The 18,198-nt window shown below is 33.8% G+C and overlaps 1 long non-coding RNA gene across 1 annotated transcript in view; it reads left to right on the forward strand.

The window, feature by feature from the left end:
- Positions 1-18,198, forward strand: part of LOC141385574 (uncharacterized) — a 100,996-nt gene that overhangs the window by 78,643 nt on the left and 4,155 nt on the right. The gene's annotated exons all lie outside the window — the stretch shown is intronic.

Raw genomic sequence — 18,198 nt, forward strand, 5'->3', positions numbered from 1 at the left:
GCTCGATCAAGTCTGTCAGAATATCGACTGGGAGGAGGTTCGGCGGCCGCCATTGTGTTTCCTCCAGCAGGGAGCCGGTCTGTGAAACAGGATTACCAGAGGTCACGCAGGCACTGAAAGGATGTCCATCACTTTCTGTCTGCTAATACAAAGGGGCGGTTCGGGGACGTGATTGAGATGTTGAAGACAAGAGGAATGGCAGTTTCAGAAAAAAAAGAAAAAGAAAAAAAAAGAGAAAAACATCTCTTGCATGCAAATGTCTGACTGTTAATGTATTCATAGCCATTTCACAGAGTTTTAATCACAGAACGCCACTGGCTAACAGTTTTCTGCTCGATTTAAAAAGTAAAATGAAGAATAGTGGATCAGCTGCAGAATTTACTGTAGCACAAAAATGCAATAAATACATTGGTAAAAATTATTGATTGTTTCAGCTTTATTGAAACATTTCATGAGTTTGACCTTGACAGTGACTTTTTTAATGATAAATTTCTTTAATTTCGTCATAATTTTGTTTTGTTTTTTTGTCTTGTGTAAGATTTACCTGTTATGAGGTGAGAAATTTCTGGTTGTAAAATAAATCAGTACATATGATTTGTTGTAAAAGCTCTTTAAGTTAGAATTTTACAATTTGTTACAAATGAAACGTCTAAATGTTTACAACAAAATGTAAATAAATTGTAATTACTTTTATTTAATTAATAGTTTTTCCCACATAATTACTTAATTATTTTCGGCTGAGTTTCTTTATTCATCAGGAGTCACCACAGCGGAATGAACCAAAAACTTATCCAGCATATGTTTTAAACAGCAGATGCCCTTACAGCTGCAACCCAATACTGGGAAACAAACAGTACACATTAACACACATAAACTACGGCCAATGTATTTATTTTTTCAATGAACCTATATCACATGTCTTTGGACTGTAGGGAAACTGGTACATGCAAACACCACACAGAAATGCCAACTGACCCAGCCGAGACTCGAACTAGTGACCTTCTTGCTGTGAGGCGACAGTGCTAACCACTGAGCCACCTTGTCGCCATATAGTCAATTCATTCAATTAATCAATAAACTAAACATTTTCTGTTCAAAGCTCATTTTTAGCCCTTTTATTACAAAAACATGTACTAGCATATATTCTAGCAGTTATAAGCCCCTTTCACACATACAGAGCTTTCTGGGAAAATTACCGGCAATTTTCCGGAAAGGTCTGTATGTGTGAACAGGCCCTTTTTGAAAATGCAGTAAATTTCTTCTGGCAATTTTCTGGAAAGAGAAGTTGTAACTTTACCAGTAATTTGCCGAATTGCTGCGATGTGTGAACACAGAAGGAAGATTGCCGGAAACAGCACAATCACGTCTAGAACGCTCTGACATGAGTCGTCTACTTTAGCCAATCAGAACACTTAGACGCATACACATCCACGCTGTTTATGAAAATAAAAGCCTTTGAATATTTTTCCAGACTCATTTAGGTGCTAGATGTTAGTCAGATAACATTGCTATGATTTGCCAACTGTGTAAATAATTATCGATAAAATGCTTATGACAAACCGCTGTTTGTTTACCTTCAAGCTCTGCTTCAGTTGCTTGACGTTTGTACAAGTGAAGCAGCCGGTGAGCGCCAACACACACACACACACACACACACACACACACACAGATATACTATGTATCGACATCTTGACATGCAAAAGTGTTCCTTTATATGTTTTCATATAAGTTGTTCACAATACCTATCCATCCACATCATTTGTAATGTAGTCAAGCATGTAAACATGTAGCTGTGGTTCATGTTTCTGCCTTTGGATGTCTCACAAAGCAGCTGCATAAATGATAAAGCTTTAAATAAAAGTTAAATCGCCAGACCCCTTCTGTGTTTACAAATACAAGCTATATGTAGCTAATACTGCCGTTTAGAGGTCGTTTCTGGTTAATGGTGTCAGAACTTATCGGTAATTTGGAATGGATGTGTGAACAGCCTTTTCCTGAAAAATTCTGCAACGTCCGTGCCTGTGTGAACACCTTGTTTAGGAGCTTACCAGTAAAGTCGTTCCAGTAATTTTCCAGATATTTACAAGTACCATTGTGTGAAAGTGGCTTATGTTAATGTATATTCTGTTAATGGTAACACTGTATATTCTATATGAATAATTCCCATTCTCTGTCACTCACAGTCCCTCAGCCTGTGCTCCTGATGAGCGTCAGGCTCTATAAATAACCCATTGTGTCTCCACTCCTAATGTTTCCTAATCTCTGCACGCGCGCTGAAATCCTACGCCACATCGTCCAACAAACCTCTTTGCTCAACAGTGGTTTTTATTATGCCCATTATTATAACAAATATCCAATTATCTATTATCTTGTCGATCTGATTGTGTAGCTCTTTGTGGCGGCGAGGTCAAATACTCTTACCTCTATAGGTGAACATCTGCCTGTGCTTCCTGCCTCGTGGCCTGCAGCCCCTTTAACCTGATCACATAGGTATTTTGCTTTCATTCCCCCCGCGTTTTGTTTGTTTGATTGGCTGAGCAGGTGTTTTATAACCATTAGAGACTCCATTGCGACCCCGTCTCTGAGTAGTAAGCAAATAGAACAAGCAGACAGCCAAGTCATGCAAGTGATTTTTTTCTTCTTGCTCCTCAATGGAACCATCTGGTGAATGAGCCAAAGAAAAAAAGGAAACATAGGGTCGGTGCGCTTGTTTACCTTTGGTGACATAATTGTGTTTGGAGGAGAGCGTTTGGTCATGGTGAGGCTGCCAGTCGCTTACACTGCTTTTAATAAGAGCTTCATCTGTGGCCTTGTTTGCTGTCAGTCAGCCATTTTTGTTATCAGTCAAAATTATGTGATTTTCTTATAGATTTTTGTTTTTAAATGTATCCACCTTGTCCACACCTCAGAATGGTTTGTGTTAATATCAAGATTAACTTCCCTTAAATTATATACAATTTGTGTTTTTAAAAAGGTGGTATTATTCTCCTCACACACTGTGAAACTTAATAAGCAGTGCTTAATTTGAGGCAGATCCTGTTCTGGAAAATGTCTGATATTCGTGTTTTGCGTTCCGGTATTTATTTGAATGGATCCTGCATTAACTTATGTGCTGTGAATACCTGTGTGTGTGTGTATGAGAGAGAGAGAAAGAGAGAAAATAAGAATGCAAGCAAAGGCTGTGTGGACAGTAGTCATCATGCGCAAGTTAAAGGAAAACTATTGGGCCTCAACAGTATTTTCAGCCAATCCGTTTGTTAAGCGGACATAACGGTGACATACTGTATGAAATACTTTATCCAGGCCTAAGCTGCTACTCATTTGAATTGAGAAATATATTTGTTTATAATCACTTTTTAGTCATGTCACAGATTAAAATGAATTTTATTTAAAATCATTGTGTACACAACAATCTCTGTACTTCACAAATACCAAAATTTTAACAATTTATGAAAAATGTATCACTTTTTGGCCATTGCATATTAGACATGGATTTATGTCTTGCAATCGTGATTTTCGAAAGTATCACAGCGCTTTTATTACCATTTGATGAGTCTTCCCATACAGTTTGATAGAGCGCTTGGACCTGGAAGGGTTCGAGTCCGTTGAAGAACAGTTCCAGAAAGCAGTTAAGACAAAAACAGAATCCAAAAAATAAAATAAACAAGTAAATAACAGGGTGAGAATGTGGTAAAATCTGAAAATGTGGTAAAAATCAGATGAGGGCTTTTCTTTTTCTGGATTGCTTTTGAAAATTGTTGGTTGGGTTTAGGGAAGTGTGTGGGCGGGTCAATCAATAAAATTGGTTGGGTTTAATTAATGTTAATTGAGATAAAATGTTCAATTAATCGAGATTTAGATTTTAGTGCTTACATAAACATACAGTAATATTAGCTTCTTGATTAAGTGCTACAGTAAGTATGAGAAGATTAGTATGTGCTAATGTAACGGCTGTATTTATTTGTATGCAATTTTTTTTTTTTTACCCCATCCTCATCTAAACCCAACACAATCTCACAGCAGTTGGTAAATTTTTGATTTAGTGGCTAATTTCTATTCATTTGTATGATCTCATTTGTATATTTTAGTACAGTTTGCCCATCCCCCAATGAAGGCTAGGGTTAGGAACGGGGTATGGGAGCATGCCTCCTTTTAAAAAAAATTACTTTTTCATTTGAATGTATTATATGAGCCACTATTCGGACAATGTTTTAAATAGTTAAACTTCATCATGAGATCAGACTGAGTAAGCCACATGCTCTACTCCTCAATGATAACCCTTCAAAACTGCCAATCCCATTATATATTTATATATATATATATATATATATATATATATATATATATATATATATATATATATATATATATATATATATATATATATATATATATATATATATATACAGCATTCACTATATTATTTTTGTGCATGAACAAATAAAATACAGTCGCATAAAGATATGCAAACACAGTTTGACATGCTGAGAACTAGAAATCCTCTAGGAACTTCAGGCTGTACAATCAAATTTGAGTTCACAGATTTTTCTATCTATTAAATACTGTATGATGAACTTTAATTTTAGTGTGGTACACTTATTTATTTAATTTACTTTAAACTGTTCAGTTTTACATTGCAGTTCACCTATAAAATTTAAAAAGACAAATTGTTTGAATGAACAGATTGTTTTCTATAGGACATAAGCAGCAACATAACATAACATAGTAACACCCCACACAAATCTCTCATTTAAATTAATATTTTCTATAGGATGCTTTACAATATTATATTTGTGCATATACATTAGACTAGTCAGTACTGAATCTAATCTGGAGCTTATCTCACAAAATAACTTACAGTAATAGTATAAAAAAATAGTACGCCCAAATTTGTATGTAAAATAAAAATATTAAATACAATTTTAAAAAGTAGCAAAAATCAAGAGAAAAATAAAATATATACAATTTTGTTATAATGTTGTAGTTTGTAACTTTTTAATTGTATTATCTTTCCATTTCTAAATATGTTCTGTGGCTAAAATATAATTTTAATAAATATATCTGTTTAATAAATCTGTTTTGCTCAAATGCACCAATATATATTACCCATATTCTCTGAGAAATGAATACAAATATTCATTTTTAAAATGGGGTGTACTTGTTTATGCGGAGCACTGTATATAGAGAAATTAAAATGAAATGTATTGGGTTTAATTTCTGCATTATACAAGATGCTGGTGTCAGGATCACATGAATCTTCAAATTGTAAATTGGAAGCTTGGAGATTAGATCTTGAGGAGGATATTTCAACAGAGGACTGGATGAAGAGATGCGAGGAAGCTTAATCAGTAACAATAAACACTCGTCTGAAACTGTTACAATATAAATGATTGATGAGGATTTACATAACTCCAGTTATATTGCATAAACATAATGAAAATATTTCAGATACTTGCTTAGATAGATAATAGATAACGTTTGAAAAAAATATTCTTGAGGTTAATATACCAATGTCTCCTTTATTTATTTTTTTATTTAATTTATATCCCAAGGAGATCAAGTTTAAAAAGACTGAGCATATATTTATGAATATATGTATTCTTTAAGCGAAACGGCTTATTTCTTTAAATTGGAAAAGTATATGTGCACCAACTATAGGCTGTTGGCTGAAAGAGATGGTAACATACATGACAATGGAAAAAATAACCTATATGATAAAAAATACATACATAATTTTTAATAGAGTTTGAGGACCTTTTACGCTGTTTTTAAAAGGTGGTGGATTTGTAAATGTTTTACTAGAAGATTAGTAACAGAAGTGATATTGTATTCTGATGTAAAACACTGAGAAGCCTTTTCTTTTGTTTTGTTTGTTGGTTTGTGTTGGATCTGACACATGGAAATGTGGATGTACATGTTAAAATATAATAAAAAGGAATTTGGGGGTAAAAAAGAAATGTATTATATTTTTGTATCTTAGTAACATAATTTTTTGTGTTCTTTCTTGCTTAAAATAATGTCTCATGCATTTTTTAACAAGTTGAATGTCTACCAGTCAGCAAATGTTGTCCTTGCAAATACTCAACTGTTTTTTGACTCTTGCAACTGTGACTCTCGATTCTTGGTCTCAATGCTGACAGTGGAAAGATCGAAATGTTTGTTGTTCATTTGTAGCGTTGTTGTCAATAAACATTCAGAACCGACGTTCATCCCTCCATGTACTGGGCAGACCATTATGCCACACTACTACATGTAATTATAAAATTGATGATAATTACAGAGTGACTCATTAATCTCTCATTAGACCATTGTGTATAAACTCAATGACGTGCAAATCATTAAAACGAGAGGGGAAGAAGAGGATATGTACTTGAACAAGAACCGTGAAGAGCAACTTATTATTTGTGGTAAGACACATCTGAAATATAGAGGGATATGGCTTATTTATACATGTCAGGGTTTTTTTAAAGGTATTTATTTGTTTGTATTTGAATGTTAATTTCAGATGGATTGGAATGTTAATTTAAAAATGTGTGTTTCAGCTTATTTATTATTGTATATACAATGACCTGGAATACTATGTGGATACTTACAGTATGTCAGATTTAAATTTAATAACAAAATACCAAAGCAAATAGTATGTGCAAGCAAATAATGCAAGAGCTTTATTCAGAACTAACTTTTTTAACTGGTGTCAAGGTGATTTTAAGCGGTGGATGAAATCAAGTTCCCCAAGTGAATGCAGCACATCGCATAAATTATTTGACTATTAACTGATTAAATCTTTTATTTTGGGAGATTGGTTATATAGTTTTTATAAATTAATATCTAAAGTAACTGTCAAATGTTTTGACTGAAAAACGTTCCTTAAAATCTAAATATTTTCAAATATTACTTTAATGTTGCTATTGTACTACCAAGGTTACAGCTTTGGGTTTTTAATTTAGTTTAGATTTATTTTAATTAGTATTTAATTTCACTTTTGTTAATTACTTTACAGTGTTACTCTAGTTTTTAAATATATACAGTGCGGGGCACAAAGTAACACTCAGACAAAAATGTTTTTAAATTTTTTGCTCGTTTAAACTACTTATTTAAAATGAGCTGAAACAACACAATTCTTGAGATTTCATTGGGACAACTTCTGCATTTTTTACAGTGCTTTTTGGTTTTGGCCAAATAATGAACTAAGTAATAGGGTTAGACAAACCATATATTGTCAACACCCAAGCCTCTCCTGCAAATGATCACTGATTGTATGATCGCCAGACCTATGGTTTCTGTGCAGTATTGCCTAAAGTGCCAGGAGTAAAAATGTTACTGTTTACTGCGGCAAGTTGTAACAGGGTTAGTTGTAACATGTGCTTAAAAAGGCAGATTTCATGCCATTAATTTAAATTCAGTTTACTTTAAATAGCATACTTTCTCACTACTTAACTATTTTTTATTCTACATAGCACAGCATGTTTATTTATTTATCTATTGGATATACACATTTGGATTTATTTGCATTATTATCCATTATTTTACAATGCATTTATTTGCATTATTAGCAATAACATTTATATTTTTCTATTAAAAAACATTTTTATATAAAAAGTTCTCAACAATACACTCAACATTTGAAAATTATTTTGTTGGTTTAACTGGCATTCAACAGCGAGTGACTTAATTGTAAAACCCTGTTACAACTACAGTAACTCTGCAGAAATGTTTCCATCTTTTAGCCTAGAAGATGATGTTCACAACAATATAAGATTTTGATAACCTACTTGCACAAATTTATATATATATATATATATATATATATATATATATATATATATATATATATATATATATTAGTGCTGTCAATCGAAAAAAAAAAATTAACTAATTAATCGCACCTTTTTTACAAAATTAATTGCAATTAATCGTGATTAATCGCATTTAAGATACTGAAACTTGTAATTTTGGCTATTCAAATGTAAAATTAATGTAAACGCAAGACCAAAACTATTTAAATTCAAATTATAATTGTTTATTAGAATTAAAATTCAAAATATAATTGTTTAATAGAAATTTTGTTTAACTTGTAACACAGATTTCTTCATGTAAACAACATACCCACAATAAACCATCAAGATCCTGCTTGACAGCCATATTGATTACAGAAATTAAAACACAGGCATGTTAATGACATTTAAATTTCAAAACAATCAATGCCAATAAAGAAAACATTGATTTCCATGTTGGATTCTAAATGGACTGCAAAAAAATGCCAAAAATACAGGAATTGCAGATGGGGAAAATGAAAAATTATAATAATAAACTATAGAATACAAACTGTTGCACTCATTGTAAAGTTTTATTGCTGTAAGTTGTGAACATTAGTTATAGAGTAGAAACAATTGCGCTTAATCCTCCTTTACATTCATCCAGTTGCTAAGACTAGGAGTATCCCGCAAGTGCACAGAGACTCCTAAATGCCCGCAAACGAATGATAATTTCTCGCAAACCGGTCATTAAATACATTGCACACCCCTCTCCCCCGCATCCCTCCTAGCTCTTCAGGTAGCCTATGTCGCGCGCAACTCACCCTTACCGTCTTTCAGGTATGTCTCGCGCGCACATGCCCCTAGTCAGATACGTCGCTCACTCTACCCCTGACACCCCTCAACGGGCCTAACACAGACACACACAACGCGCTGCAGACGTTTTGGCCCCAACGGCCTTCCATACTGGAGCGACTCCCCTCAGATTCAACACACATGATCACGTTCATCAAATTTGCTAAGTGTCCTTAACTAAGCGTCCTAAAGTATTACTGTATTTCACAAGGATTCTGACACAACAACGCGAAGCATACGCTTTCGTTGCGTTTAATGAGGAAACACGCTAAACTTGGAGGGCTCATGCTGAAAGGCAGAGTAATGCTCTTGTCTTTGACAGCTCGCGACTTCACCAGAGACTTTCTGAGTACAAGTACATAAGACACCACGATTTTAATATGACTAAGATTATACTCTTATTAAAAGTCTACCGTGTTTAGCCTAAGCAGCAATTTTATTACCTTAAAGGAACACCGAGTCACGAAATACGGAGGATTTTCTTTCTGTTCGCCATGCGGTATCAATTTACAACAGAAGTCGAAAGTTAAAAATGAAACACCCGAAATTGCATGAAACTCTGGATAACCTGTGATGCAACTAATTGTTTTATACTGGAACTTGCCTTCAAAAAGTGCTTCCTTGGACGTATCCACATTTCTTGCATGTTAAACACAGGTCCACCACAACAGGAAGTAAAAAAAATGTGCAACTGCGTTAATTGCGTAAAAAATTTTTAATGCGTTAATTATTTAAAGTTAATCGCATGCGTTAACGCACTAATTTTGACAGCGCTAATATATATATATATATATATATATATATATATATATATATATATATATATACAGTATAGTAAAAATACTTTATGTGGCAAAAATGGTTTCTCCTGTGTTTCCAATCTAAATTTCGAGCCAAACTTTTTCAATAATTGACAGGAAGATGTCTGCCGACACTGACGTGAGAACCTCGGAAGCATGTCATGGTTAACCCTACGCAAATACCTTGAAAACTGTGTTACACACATTTTACCCTGTGTTACTTTGTGCCCCGCTCTCCCCTATACAACGTTGTGTTTTTTTATCCTGGTAATGTAGATGTTGGACTGAAGCAGCGAATATTAATTTACACTAAAGGGCAGAGGGTTGCTAAATAACTTCTGAAAGATTTCACATGCTGTCTGGGCTTTCATTGCCTTTCTACACCTTCCTTTCTTCATGTGTTTAATACATTTTCTGTGTCATTTCATTTTATTACACACCTTAATTTGTAAACTAATTAGATGTATTTCTTTGGTTATTATCTACATCTGGTAAAAAAAAAAAAAAAATATATATATATATATATATATATATATATATATATATATATATATATATATATATATATATATAACTCTGTTCAGTTCAGTTTCAGTTAATAACATTATAATACAGTATATACACATACACAGAATATAACCATCTTAATAGGCAAATGTATGTGAAGCATTTGATTCATGCCTGCTGCTGGTGTCATTTACTGGCTGAACGATGATCAGCAAACTCAGATGTCTTATTTATTTTGAGCTGAATCTGAACCGGACTGTTCAGCACTGAATCTATAAGCCGATCGTGTGTGTGTGTGTGTAGCAACAATTCTGATAAAAGCTTGACTCTCGCGGCCTAATTGATTTATTTACAGTGATCCGGTCTTAGTGGGAAGCCCCTTTCATGTTGATTGATCACCGCAACATGCAGCAGATTTAACAGCACAACAAACCTTTTTGTACTAATGACCCAGGAGCATTAAAGCTCTCGGGCAACGTCTCCATTCACTCAAAAGTGTGGATTTGCAGCTCACGTGAGAGAGGCGACTTGGTTTATGTGTTCCTAAGAAGCTGCCCATAATGAACAATTTCTCCTAATGGCAAATTATCCCTGTTTCTCTTTCCTGAAGCCGAGGCCCCTGCAAATTGATGTATCTGTCCTCCGAGGGTTTCACCGTCACATTACGGCGTTTTAAAATATTAATATGAGAGTGCATTTAGCCAGGAGTAGCGAGGCACGTTGCTTTCATGTAGGTCACAAGAGACTGACTCCCTCTCCCTCTGTCTGTTTCTGTCTGTCTCTTTCATTTTATCTCTCTCTCTCTTTCTTTTCTCCTTTCTCGCTCTCTTTTTTCATCTGGCTAGTTCAGATATTCTCAGTTTTTTTTGTAAATAACTGAATGAAGAGTTGATATATATATTTGTGTATGTGTGTGTGTGTATGTTTGCTATTATTTAGATTTTCTGACTTTCTTTGCTTGGCATTCAGTGTGTAGAGGTGCCCTCTCAAACACTGATTAAAGCAGACGACGTGTCACATCCTGTTACAATATGAGCTGAATGTGGAATCCTGGGAGATTTGAATAAGGAATACACTCAGGTTTTTTTTCCTCTCCGCTGGAGTCTGAGCGGATAAATGTTTTACATGCCGGTGTCGACCGATGTCCATTGTAATGAGAAGTGTGAAGGACACGGGCATTCACATATAATCTTACCGTTAATGACATTACGCTTGTCGTTTTAATTGTTATCTAATGTTCTGTTGAAAGTGGTTATTCTTTTATGAACTGGGCTTTTTCATTTGAAACGTACACTATTATAGGTGAAAACTCAAGTATTACTACTTGAACAAAATCTATTAAGAGACTTTTGTTTGTGTAACCTAATATAGTCAAGTTGATTTTGTCCTTTCAAATATTTCTGACTTGAATAAAACTATTTATTATAGTTTTTTAAATTAAATGTTTAAAAAAAGTAACATGCCTTTTTCAAATGAAGTGTTTTGAACTGTTTTTATACAATGTGCATTTTTTTACATTGCACTTTCATTTCAAAACACCTGCCTCTGTAATTAACAGTGTAGTTATTTAAGTAATTCCATTTGCCCATTTGGGACCCTAGACTACAAATCTAGTCTTATGTTGCACAGGTATATTAGTGGATAATAGCCAAAAATACATTTTATGGGTCAAAATTATAATTTTTAATGCCAGAAATTATGTGAATATTAAGATTTATTTAGACAACTCATATTTTCTTAGTATTTAGACTTTTCTGAACCTCCGATTTCAGGTTGTCATATAGTTGTTCATTCATTTTCTTTTCGGCTTAGTCCCTTTATTAATCCGGGGTCGCCACAGCGAAATAAACCGCCAACTTATCCAGCAAGTTTCTACGCAGCGGATGCCCTTCCAGCCACAACCAATCTCTGGGAAACATCCACACACACACACACGCACACACACACACACACACATACACTACGGACAATTTAGCCTACCCAATTCACCTGTACCGCATGTTTTTGGACTGTGGGGGAAACCGGAGCACCCAGAGAAACCCACGCGAATGCAGGGAGAACATGCAAACTCCACACAGAAACGCCAACTGAGCTGAGGCTCGAACCAGCGACCTTCTTGCTGTGCGGCGACAGCACTACCTGTCGGATGTGCGCCACTGCTTCGTCCGTCATATAGTTGTGTCTTCACCAAATGTTATCATATCCTAACAAACCATGCTATAATGGAAATATTTATGATTCAGCTTTCAGGCTATTTCTGAAGGCCAGTTTGCTGTGGTTGTGTAGATAATGGCACCATTTATCCAACCTTTAAACCTACACATTTGTTAATAAAAGAAAAACATCTTATAACTTTTTTCATGCATTTTTCCCTCCTTATTTACAAATACTATGATAAATTGTGGATGGTTTTCCTATGATATATCCAACAAAATCTCACAGCAATTCGTTACATTTTGATTTAGTGGCTAATTCGTATGAATTCGTACGATCTAGTTCGTACAATTGAGTACGATTTGCTCATCACCCAATGACGGTTGGGGTTAGGGGTGGGGTTGGGTTGGGTGCCACGCCTCCTTTTTAAAATAGTAAATTTTCTTACAGTTGAACTCGTACGAATTTGTACTAATTAGCCACTAAACTGACAAAACGTAAAATACTTACGTTTCCGCCTGAGATCAGGCTGGATATATCGCTGATATCGTGATCTGTCAGTATCGGTGGCAAAATATGATAATATCGTATCATATTACTGTACCTGAATATCTGACTACTTATTATTATTTGTGCTCGACCTTATTTATTAATTCTTGTAATGTCTTTGATTCAATCCTTTACAAGATTATTAAATCGCAGCAAAATAAAATAGTGCAATGTCAGATTTTTCCAATAGATTTAGATTCTTCTGAACCTTCAGATTCCAGGTTTTCAAATAGTTGTCTTTACCAAATATTATCATATCCTAACAAACCATAATACTAGGGAAATATTATATATTCAGCTTTCAGACTATTTATAAATGTCAGTTTGCTGTGGTTGTGTAGACAATGGCCCCATTTATCCAACCTTCAAGCCTACAAATATCAATAAAACTATCCCTAACCTTAACCAGATCCCACTTAAATAGCAGCAACAATGTAACACAAACATGGGTATTACAACAAACAATTGCTTTTTATAAACAAGTTAAAGAATCATAAGAGCAAATTAACTAATTTGTTTAGAAATGTACAGTAGACCTTTGTCTCTGAGATATTCTGACATGTTTAACATTTTCTTCAAGGTCAAAGAAAATACAGCATGTATTGCAGCGGATCAGAGATGTCATAAAGAGGGAATGTGCCAGGGCTTGTAGTTTATTGTAAATCACTGTTGACAGAATTGCTGGGGCAGCATGATTAAAAATTGATAAGAAAACATCCATGCGCTGTGATCTTCCCTCACTGTTTCAGGGAGTTAGAAGCAGCACATATGGTGCTTTATCTCTCCACAGAGCTTAAAGATATGAAAGAGTGGTGATTGTCTGAATTACCAGCAAAATCATCACGTTTTTAGATAAATACAACATTAGTGAGCTTTGAATCCAAACCAACTTCCTTGAATGTTAAAATGTAAAAAGAAGGCTGAAGATTTTTTTACTCATGAGCTCAACCACGACTGATATAAATCTCACAGTAGAATTACATAAACATTCTATAATCAAATTACATTTATTTGAGAAGGAAAAGTACTTTTCAATCATAATTAGGTGAGATTGTGCTTTTAAAATACATTTATTTTTTAGATTCCACTGGCATCTTTTTTTCTTGATTTAATGAATAGTGACAAGGAGGATGTAGCCTCAGTATTAAAGTTAAATGTGAGGAGGGCTGGGCCGTAATATTAAAGTCCACATGAACAAGAAGCTGCAACCATTTTTTTCCCATATTGTAATGCAGTTCCTAAAGAAATGGAATATTAAATGAGCAAACAGTTGGCATGGCTTGTTTTTTTTTTCCTGCGAGCTGAATGGATGTAGTAAAGTACACTGTAAACACTGTACAGCTGGGGTACCAGAAAAAAAAACGTAAAATAACGGCCGTTAAATTGCAAATGTTTACCATAAAACAACAAATACTAAATTACAGAAGTTTACCAGAAAATAAAATTTAAGGAAATTTAACTGAAGAACAGGAAGTACATTTGCAGATTTCAATTATAGATTACAAGACCAAACCATCTTTTTAAGGACATGCACAAAATAATTGTTCACCCCAAAACTAGCAATGTGAGCTAACAAAATCTTATGGTTAGTTTTAAATTCATTTGTACTTTAAAGTTGAATGATAAGGAGGGCGTGGCCTTAATATCAAAGTTAAATGTGAGGAAGGCGTGGCCTCAATATTAAAATTGAATTGTGAGGAAGTTGTGACATCAGTATAAATTAAATTATGAGGAGGGTGTGGCCCTAATATTAAAGTTAAATGTGATGTGTCCAAGAATAAAACTGTAAAAAGCGATTAGTTACTTTTACTTTAAAAAGTGAGTAAATCCGTTGTGACCGGTAACAGTTAAGTTGACTTAACTGTTATAATTATGCATATAATTCATTTACTTAATAATTTTATGGCAATGGGTTTACTCACCTTTTTGTGCAAAATCAACTAATCACTTCAAAAGCAATGAGTTTACTCACTGTTTTAAGGAAAGCAAACAAATAATTTTTTACGTTTGTGTACGTAAAACGTGTACGTAAAACCATGTTCTAACCATGTTCCATACATTTTTCGCTATTCAACGCACTCAAGTGAGCACTCCTCCGTCATTGAAAACCAGAAAAGCATGTTTGTGTGATCATTTTCTGGGTGAATATATTTCACAATTTAAATTTTGATTTATGTCTTTTGGACTAGAGGTTTTGAGAAAAGATGGCCTACGCCTACGCATGTGCATGGAAGATGATAGATGTGAGCAGTGTTCCGTAGAGTTAAAATAGTGTTCCATACAGGGCGCATAACTGCAATTCACTGATAAAAAATAGTTTTAAGTTTTATTAAAAACCAATGTCGGAATATACTACTATTGTGTTAAACTTATAGATTATGGTATTTTTAATAACTTTTTTTGAAAGTTTGAAATGATATAACTTTGATTTGATTTTCCGATCATGATTATTTTATTACAGCATGACAATTTAAAATATTATAACATTAAATGAATGCAAATTAATGCTAACTTGGCTTTTATGAATATCATCACTGCACAAAGATTATCCAAACAGTGTTTGCAGCCTGTCTCTCAGGCTCTCTCTGACTGAAAGTTGCGCTATGAGGTCATCACCCACAACTGATGTTTAAATATCCATATTTCGCAGCATTTATTCAACAAAAGATATTTTATATAACAATTTGTGATAACATAATATTTATTCTATAAAGACTGTAATACTGTGTGATGCATAAATTAAATGCAAATGCAAAATTTCCCCCCTCCCCCCTTTAGCTTGCCCTCTGTCAATTTCAAGCGCATTAGGTGGATGTAGAAAACTTACTGAATTTTCTCAGAAACATATGGTAAGAGGGTCTCTCTTGTGCTCGAGGGTGAGAAACTGAGAAATAAAGATTACACAGACATATAGCTTGTCTAGGATCCATAAGTATTTATTTAGAGATTGCCATTAAAAAGTAATCTGTAAGGAACATCGCTGTGTACAGAACAAGGTTAGTCTACGTTAATGATATGAAAGTTGTGACCTAAAAATTTAACTTGAATGATGAGGAGGGCATGGTCTGAATAATGAATAGGTTGTGCCCTTAACAGTAATGTTGAATGATGAGTAGGGTGTGTTCTTAATAGTAAAGTTAAATGCAAGGAGGGCTTGGCCTCAATGTTAAATTTAAATAATGGGTAGGGTGTGGCCTTAATAGTAAAGTTAAATGCGAGGAGGGTTTGGCCTCAATGTTAAATTTAAATATTGGGTAGGGTGTGGCCTAATAGTAAAGTTAAATGCGAGGAGGGCTTGGCCTCAATGTTAAATTTAAATAATGGGTAGGGTGTGGCCTTAATAGTAAAGTTGAATGTGATGAGGGTGTGGCCTCAATATTAAAATCGAATGGTAAGAAAAACATGAACTCAAGAGTAAAGGCTAAAAATAAAAAAGTTGTGGTGTTAAAATTAAAGGCTAATAACCTCAAGGTCGTGGTCTCAAAACTAAAGCCTATAATGATTATATTTTAACTTATTTTCATGATTGAGACATTTATCGTTGGATTTGAGACACTGAATTTTTCATACTGCCTCTGTAAGCGCCAACAAACACTCTCAATAACTAACAACTAACAGTTCTGACTTTATGTTTGCTGTATTAGTTTGAATTAGCCTCAAAGCATACAACACGTGCATAAACAACAACAAAATAAACCTTTCTCATCATCCATTCTCATCGTTTTGCTTTCCTTTTTCATTCAGTTCTACTAGTCATCCTTTGTGTGTTGTTTCACTGTCATGTAAAGGCAGTTTAGTGTTTGCTTTTATGGGCTTCGCATGGCAAAGTGCATGCAAACAGAAGAGTGTAATATGGTAATCAAATTAGCACAACACATCAAAGGTCCTGGCTTTTTACAGCGCCATTTTCAGATCACAATTCACAACGGCAAGAGCCAATACAATAAAGGGCTTGGCAGCGTGTGTGATGATCCTGGCAGAGGACTTTAGAGTGGTGCAGTGTTCATATCACTCTCAATCCACTTTCACATTAAGAACATCATCTATGAATATTTATTTGGAAATACTGATGAGATGTCAAACGCAACAGTAACACCTTTGATGAAGATTTGGGCTTTATATGAAAATGCAATTCTCTTTGCAAATTCAACTCCATCATGTGACAGCGGCATCCACAAAGGTTCAAAGGTTTAGAAATGCATTTTAAGTGAAAAATGACATCCTTTTAAGTTGGCTCCAGTTGTTTAAAATGCTTTAGCCATAACTTTACATTATACTGTAACAAATTACATTATATTATATTATAGTATCATATATTTTTTCTTGTATGTTTCACTGCAAGTTTCTATTGTGTACATGTTTTATATTGGCAAATTACTTGTTAATAGAGGTTATATTAAAGGTCAACTGTCTTTGTGGCTCATCTTGAGATCTGTCAGGCAAATGAATGGAGGGAACCAGTAAACAATCAAAAACCTTGAAAGCAACTGGTGCTTTATTATTTGTTTTTAAATTGTATTTTTGAACTGTACATTGCACAGTAGATGAAATCTCCTAAATAGTAAATAGAACATAATGCATTGGTTACTCAAAATGAGGACCATTAGAAAGATGTTTTATTCTAGATGTTTGCATACAGGGTCTCACACAATTCCTTCATGTCGTCATAACAAAAATCAATTAACGTAAATGTTTTTTTTTTTTTTTACAAATTTAAGTTGATTGAACTTAAAGCAATTAAGTTGTCCCAAAAAAAAAAAAAGGATTGTGTTGGTTCAACAAATATTAAAGTACTTTGAATAAGTAGCATGTGACATGATGGCTCAGTGGTTAAACAGTGGCTTAGTCGTAAAACATATGCTGGAATAGTTGGCAGTTCATTTCGCTGTGGCAACTCCTAAATAAATGATTGAATGAATGAATAAATGAATGAATAGCAAGCATCCTTTTTTTGAGTGCATGTTTTATCTATTCAATAAATTGCAATTTTTTTATGTGTACTATAGCTCTGGAAAAAATTAAGAGACCACATGCAGAATAATCATAGTTTCACTAGTTTTGTTTTACTGTTTATATATATTTATAGTTGAAGTCAGAATTATTAGTCCCCCTTTTTTTTTTCCCTTTTTTAAAATATTTCCCAAATGATGTTTAACAGAGCACATGTTGCTCTGATGTTCAAAGTATGTCTGATAATATTTTTATCTTCTGGAGAAAGTCTTATTTGTTTTATTTTGGCTAGAATAAAAGCAGTTTTACATTTTTATAAAAACCATTTTAGGTCAAAATTATTAGCCCATTTAGGTAAGTTTTTTTCCGATAATCTACAAAACAAACCATTGATATACAATAACTTGCCTAATTACCCTAACCTGCCTATTAACCTAATTAGTTAAGCCTTTAAATGTCACTTTAAGCTGTATAGAAGTGTCTTGAAAAATATCTAATAAAATATTATGTGCTGTCATCATGACAAAGATAAAATAAATCAGTTATTAGAAATTAGTTATTAAAACTTTTATGATTTAAAAATGTTTAGAAAAAAAGTCTTCTATCCATTAAACAGAAATTGGGGGAAA

The sequence above is a fragment of the Danio rerio genome, chromosome 5 (genome assembly GCF_049306965.1).
Source record: "Danio rerio strain Tuebingen ecotype United States chromosome 5, GRCz12tu, whole genome shotgun sequence".
Classification (NCBI taxonomy): Eukaryota; Metazoa; Chordata; class Actinopteri; order Cypriniformes; family Danionidae; genus Danio; species Danio rerio.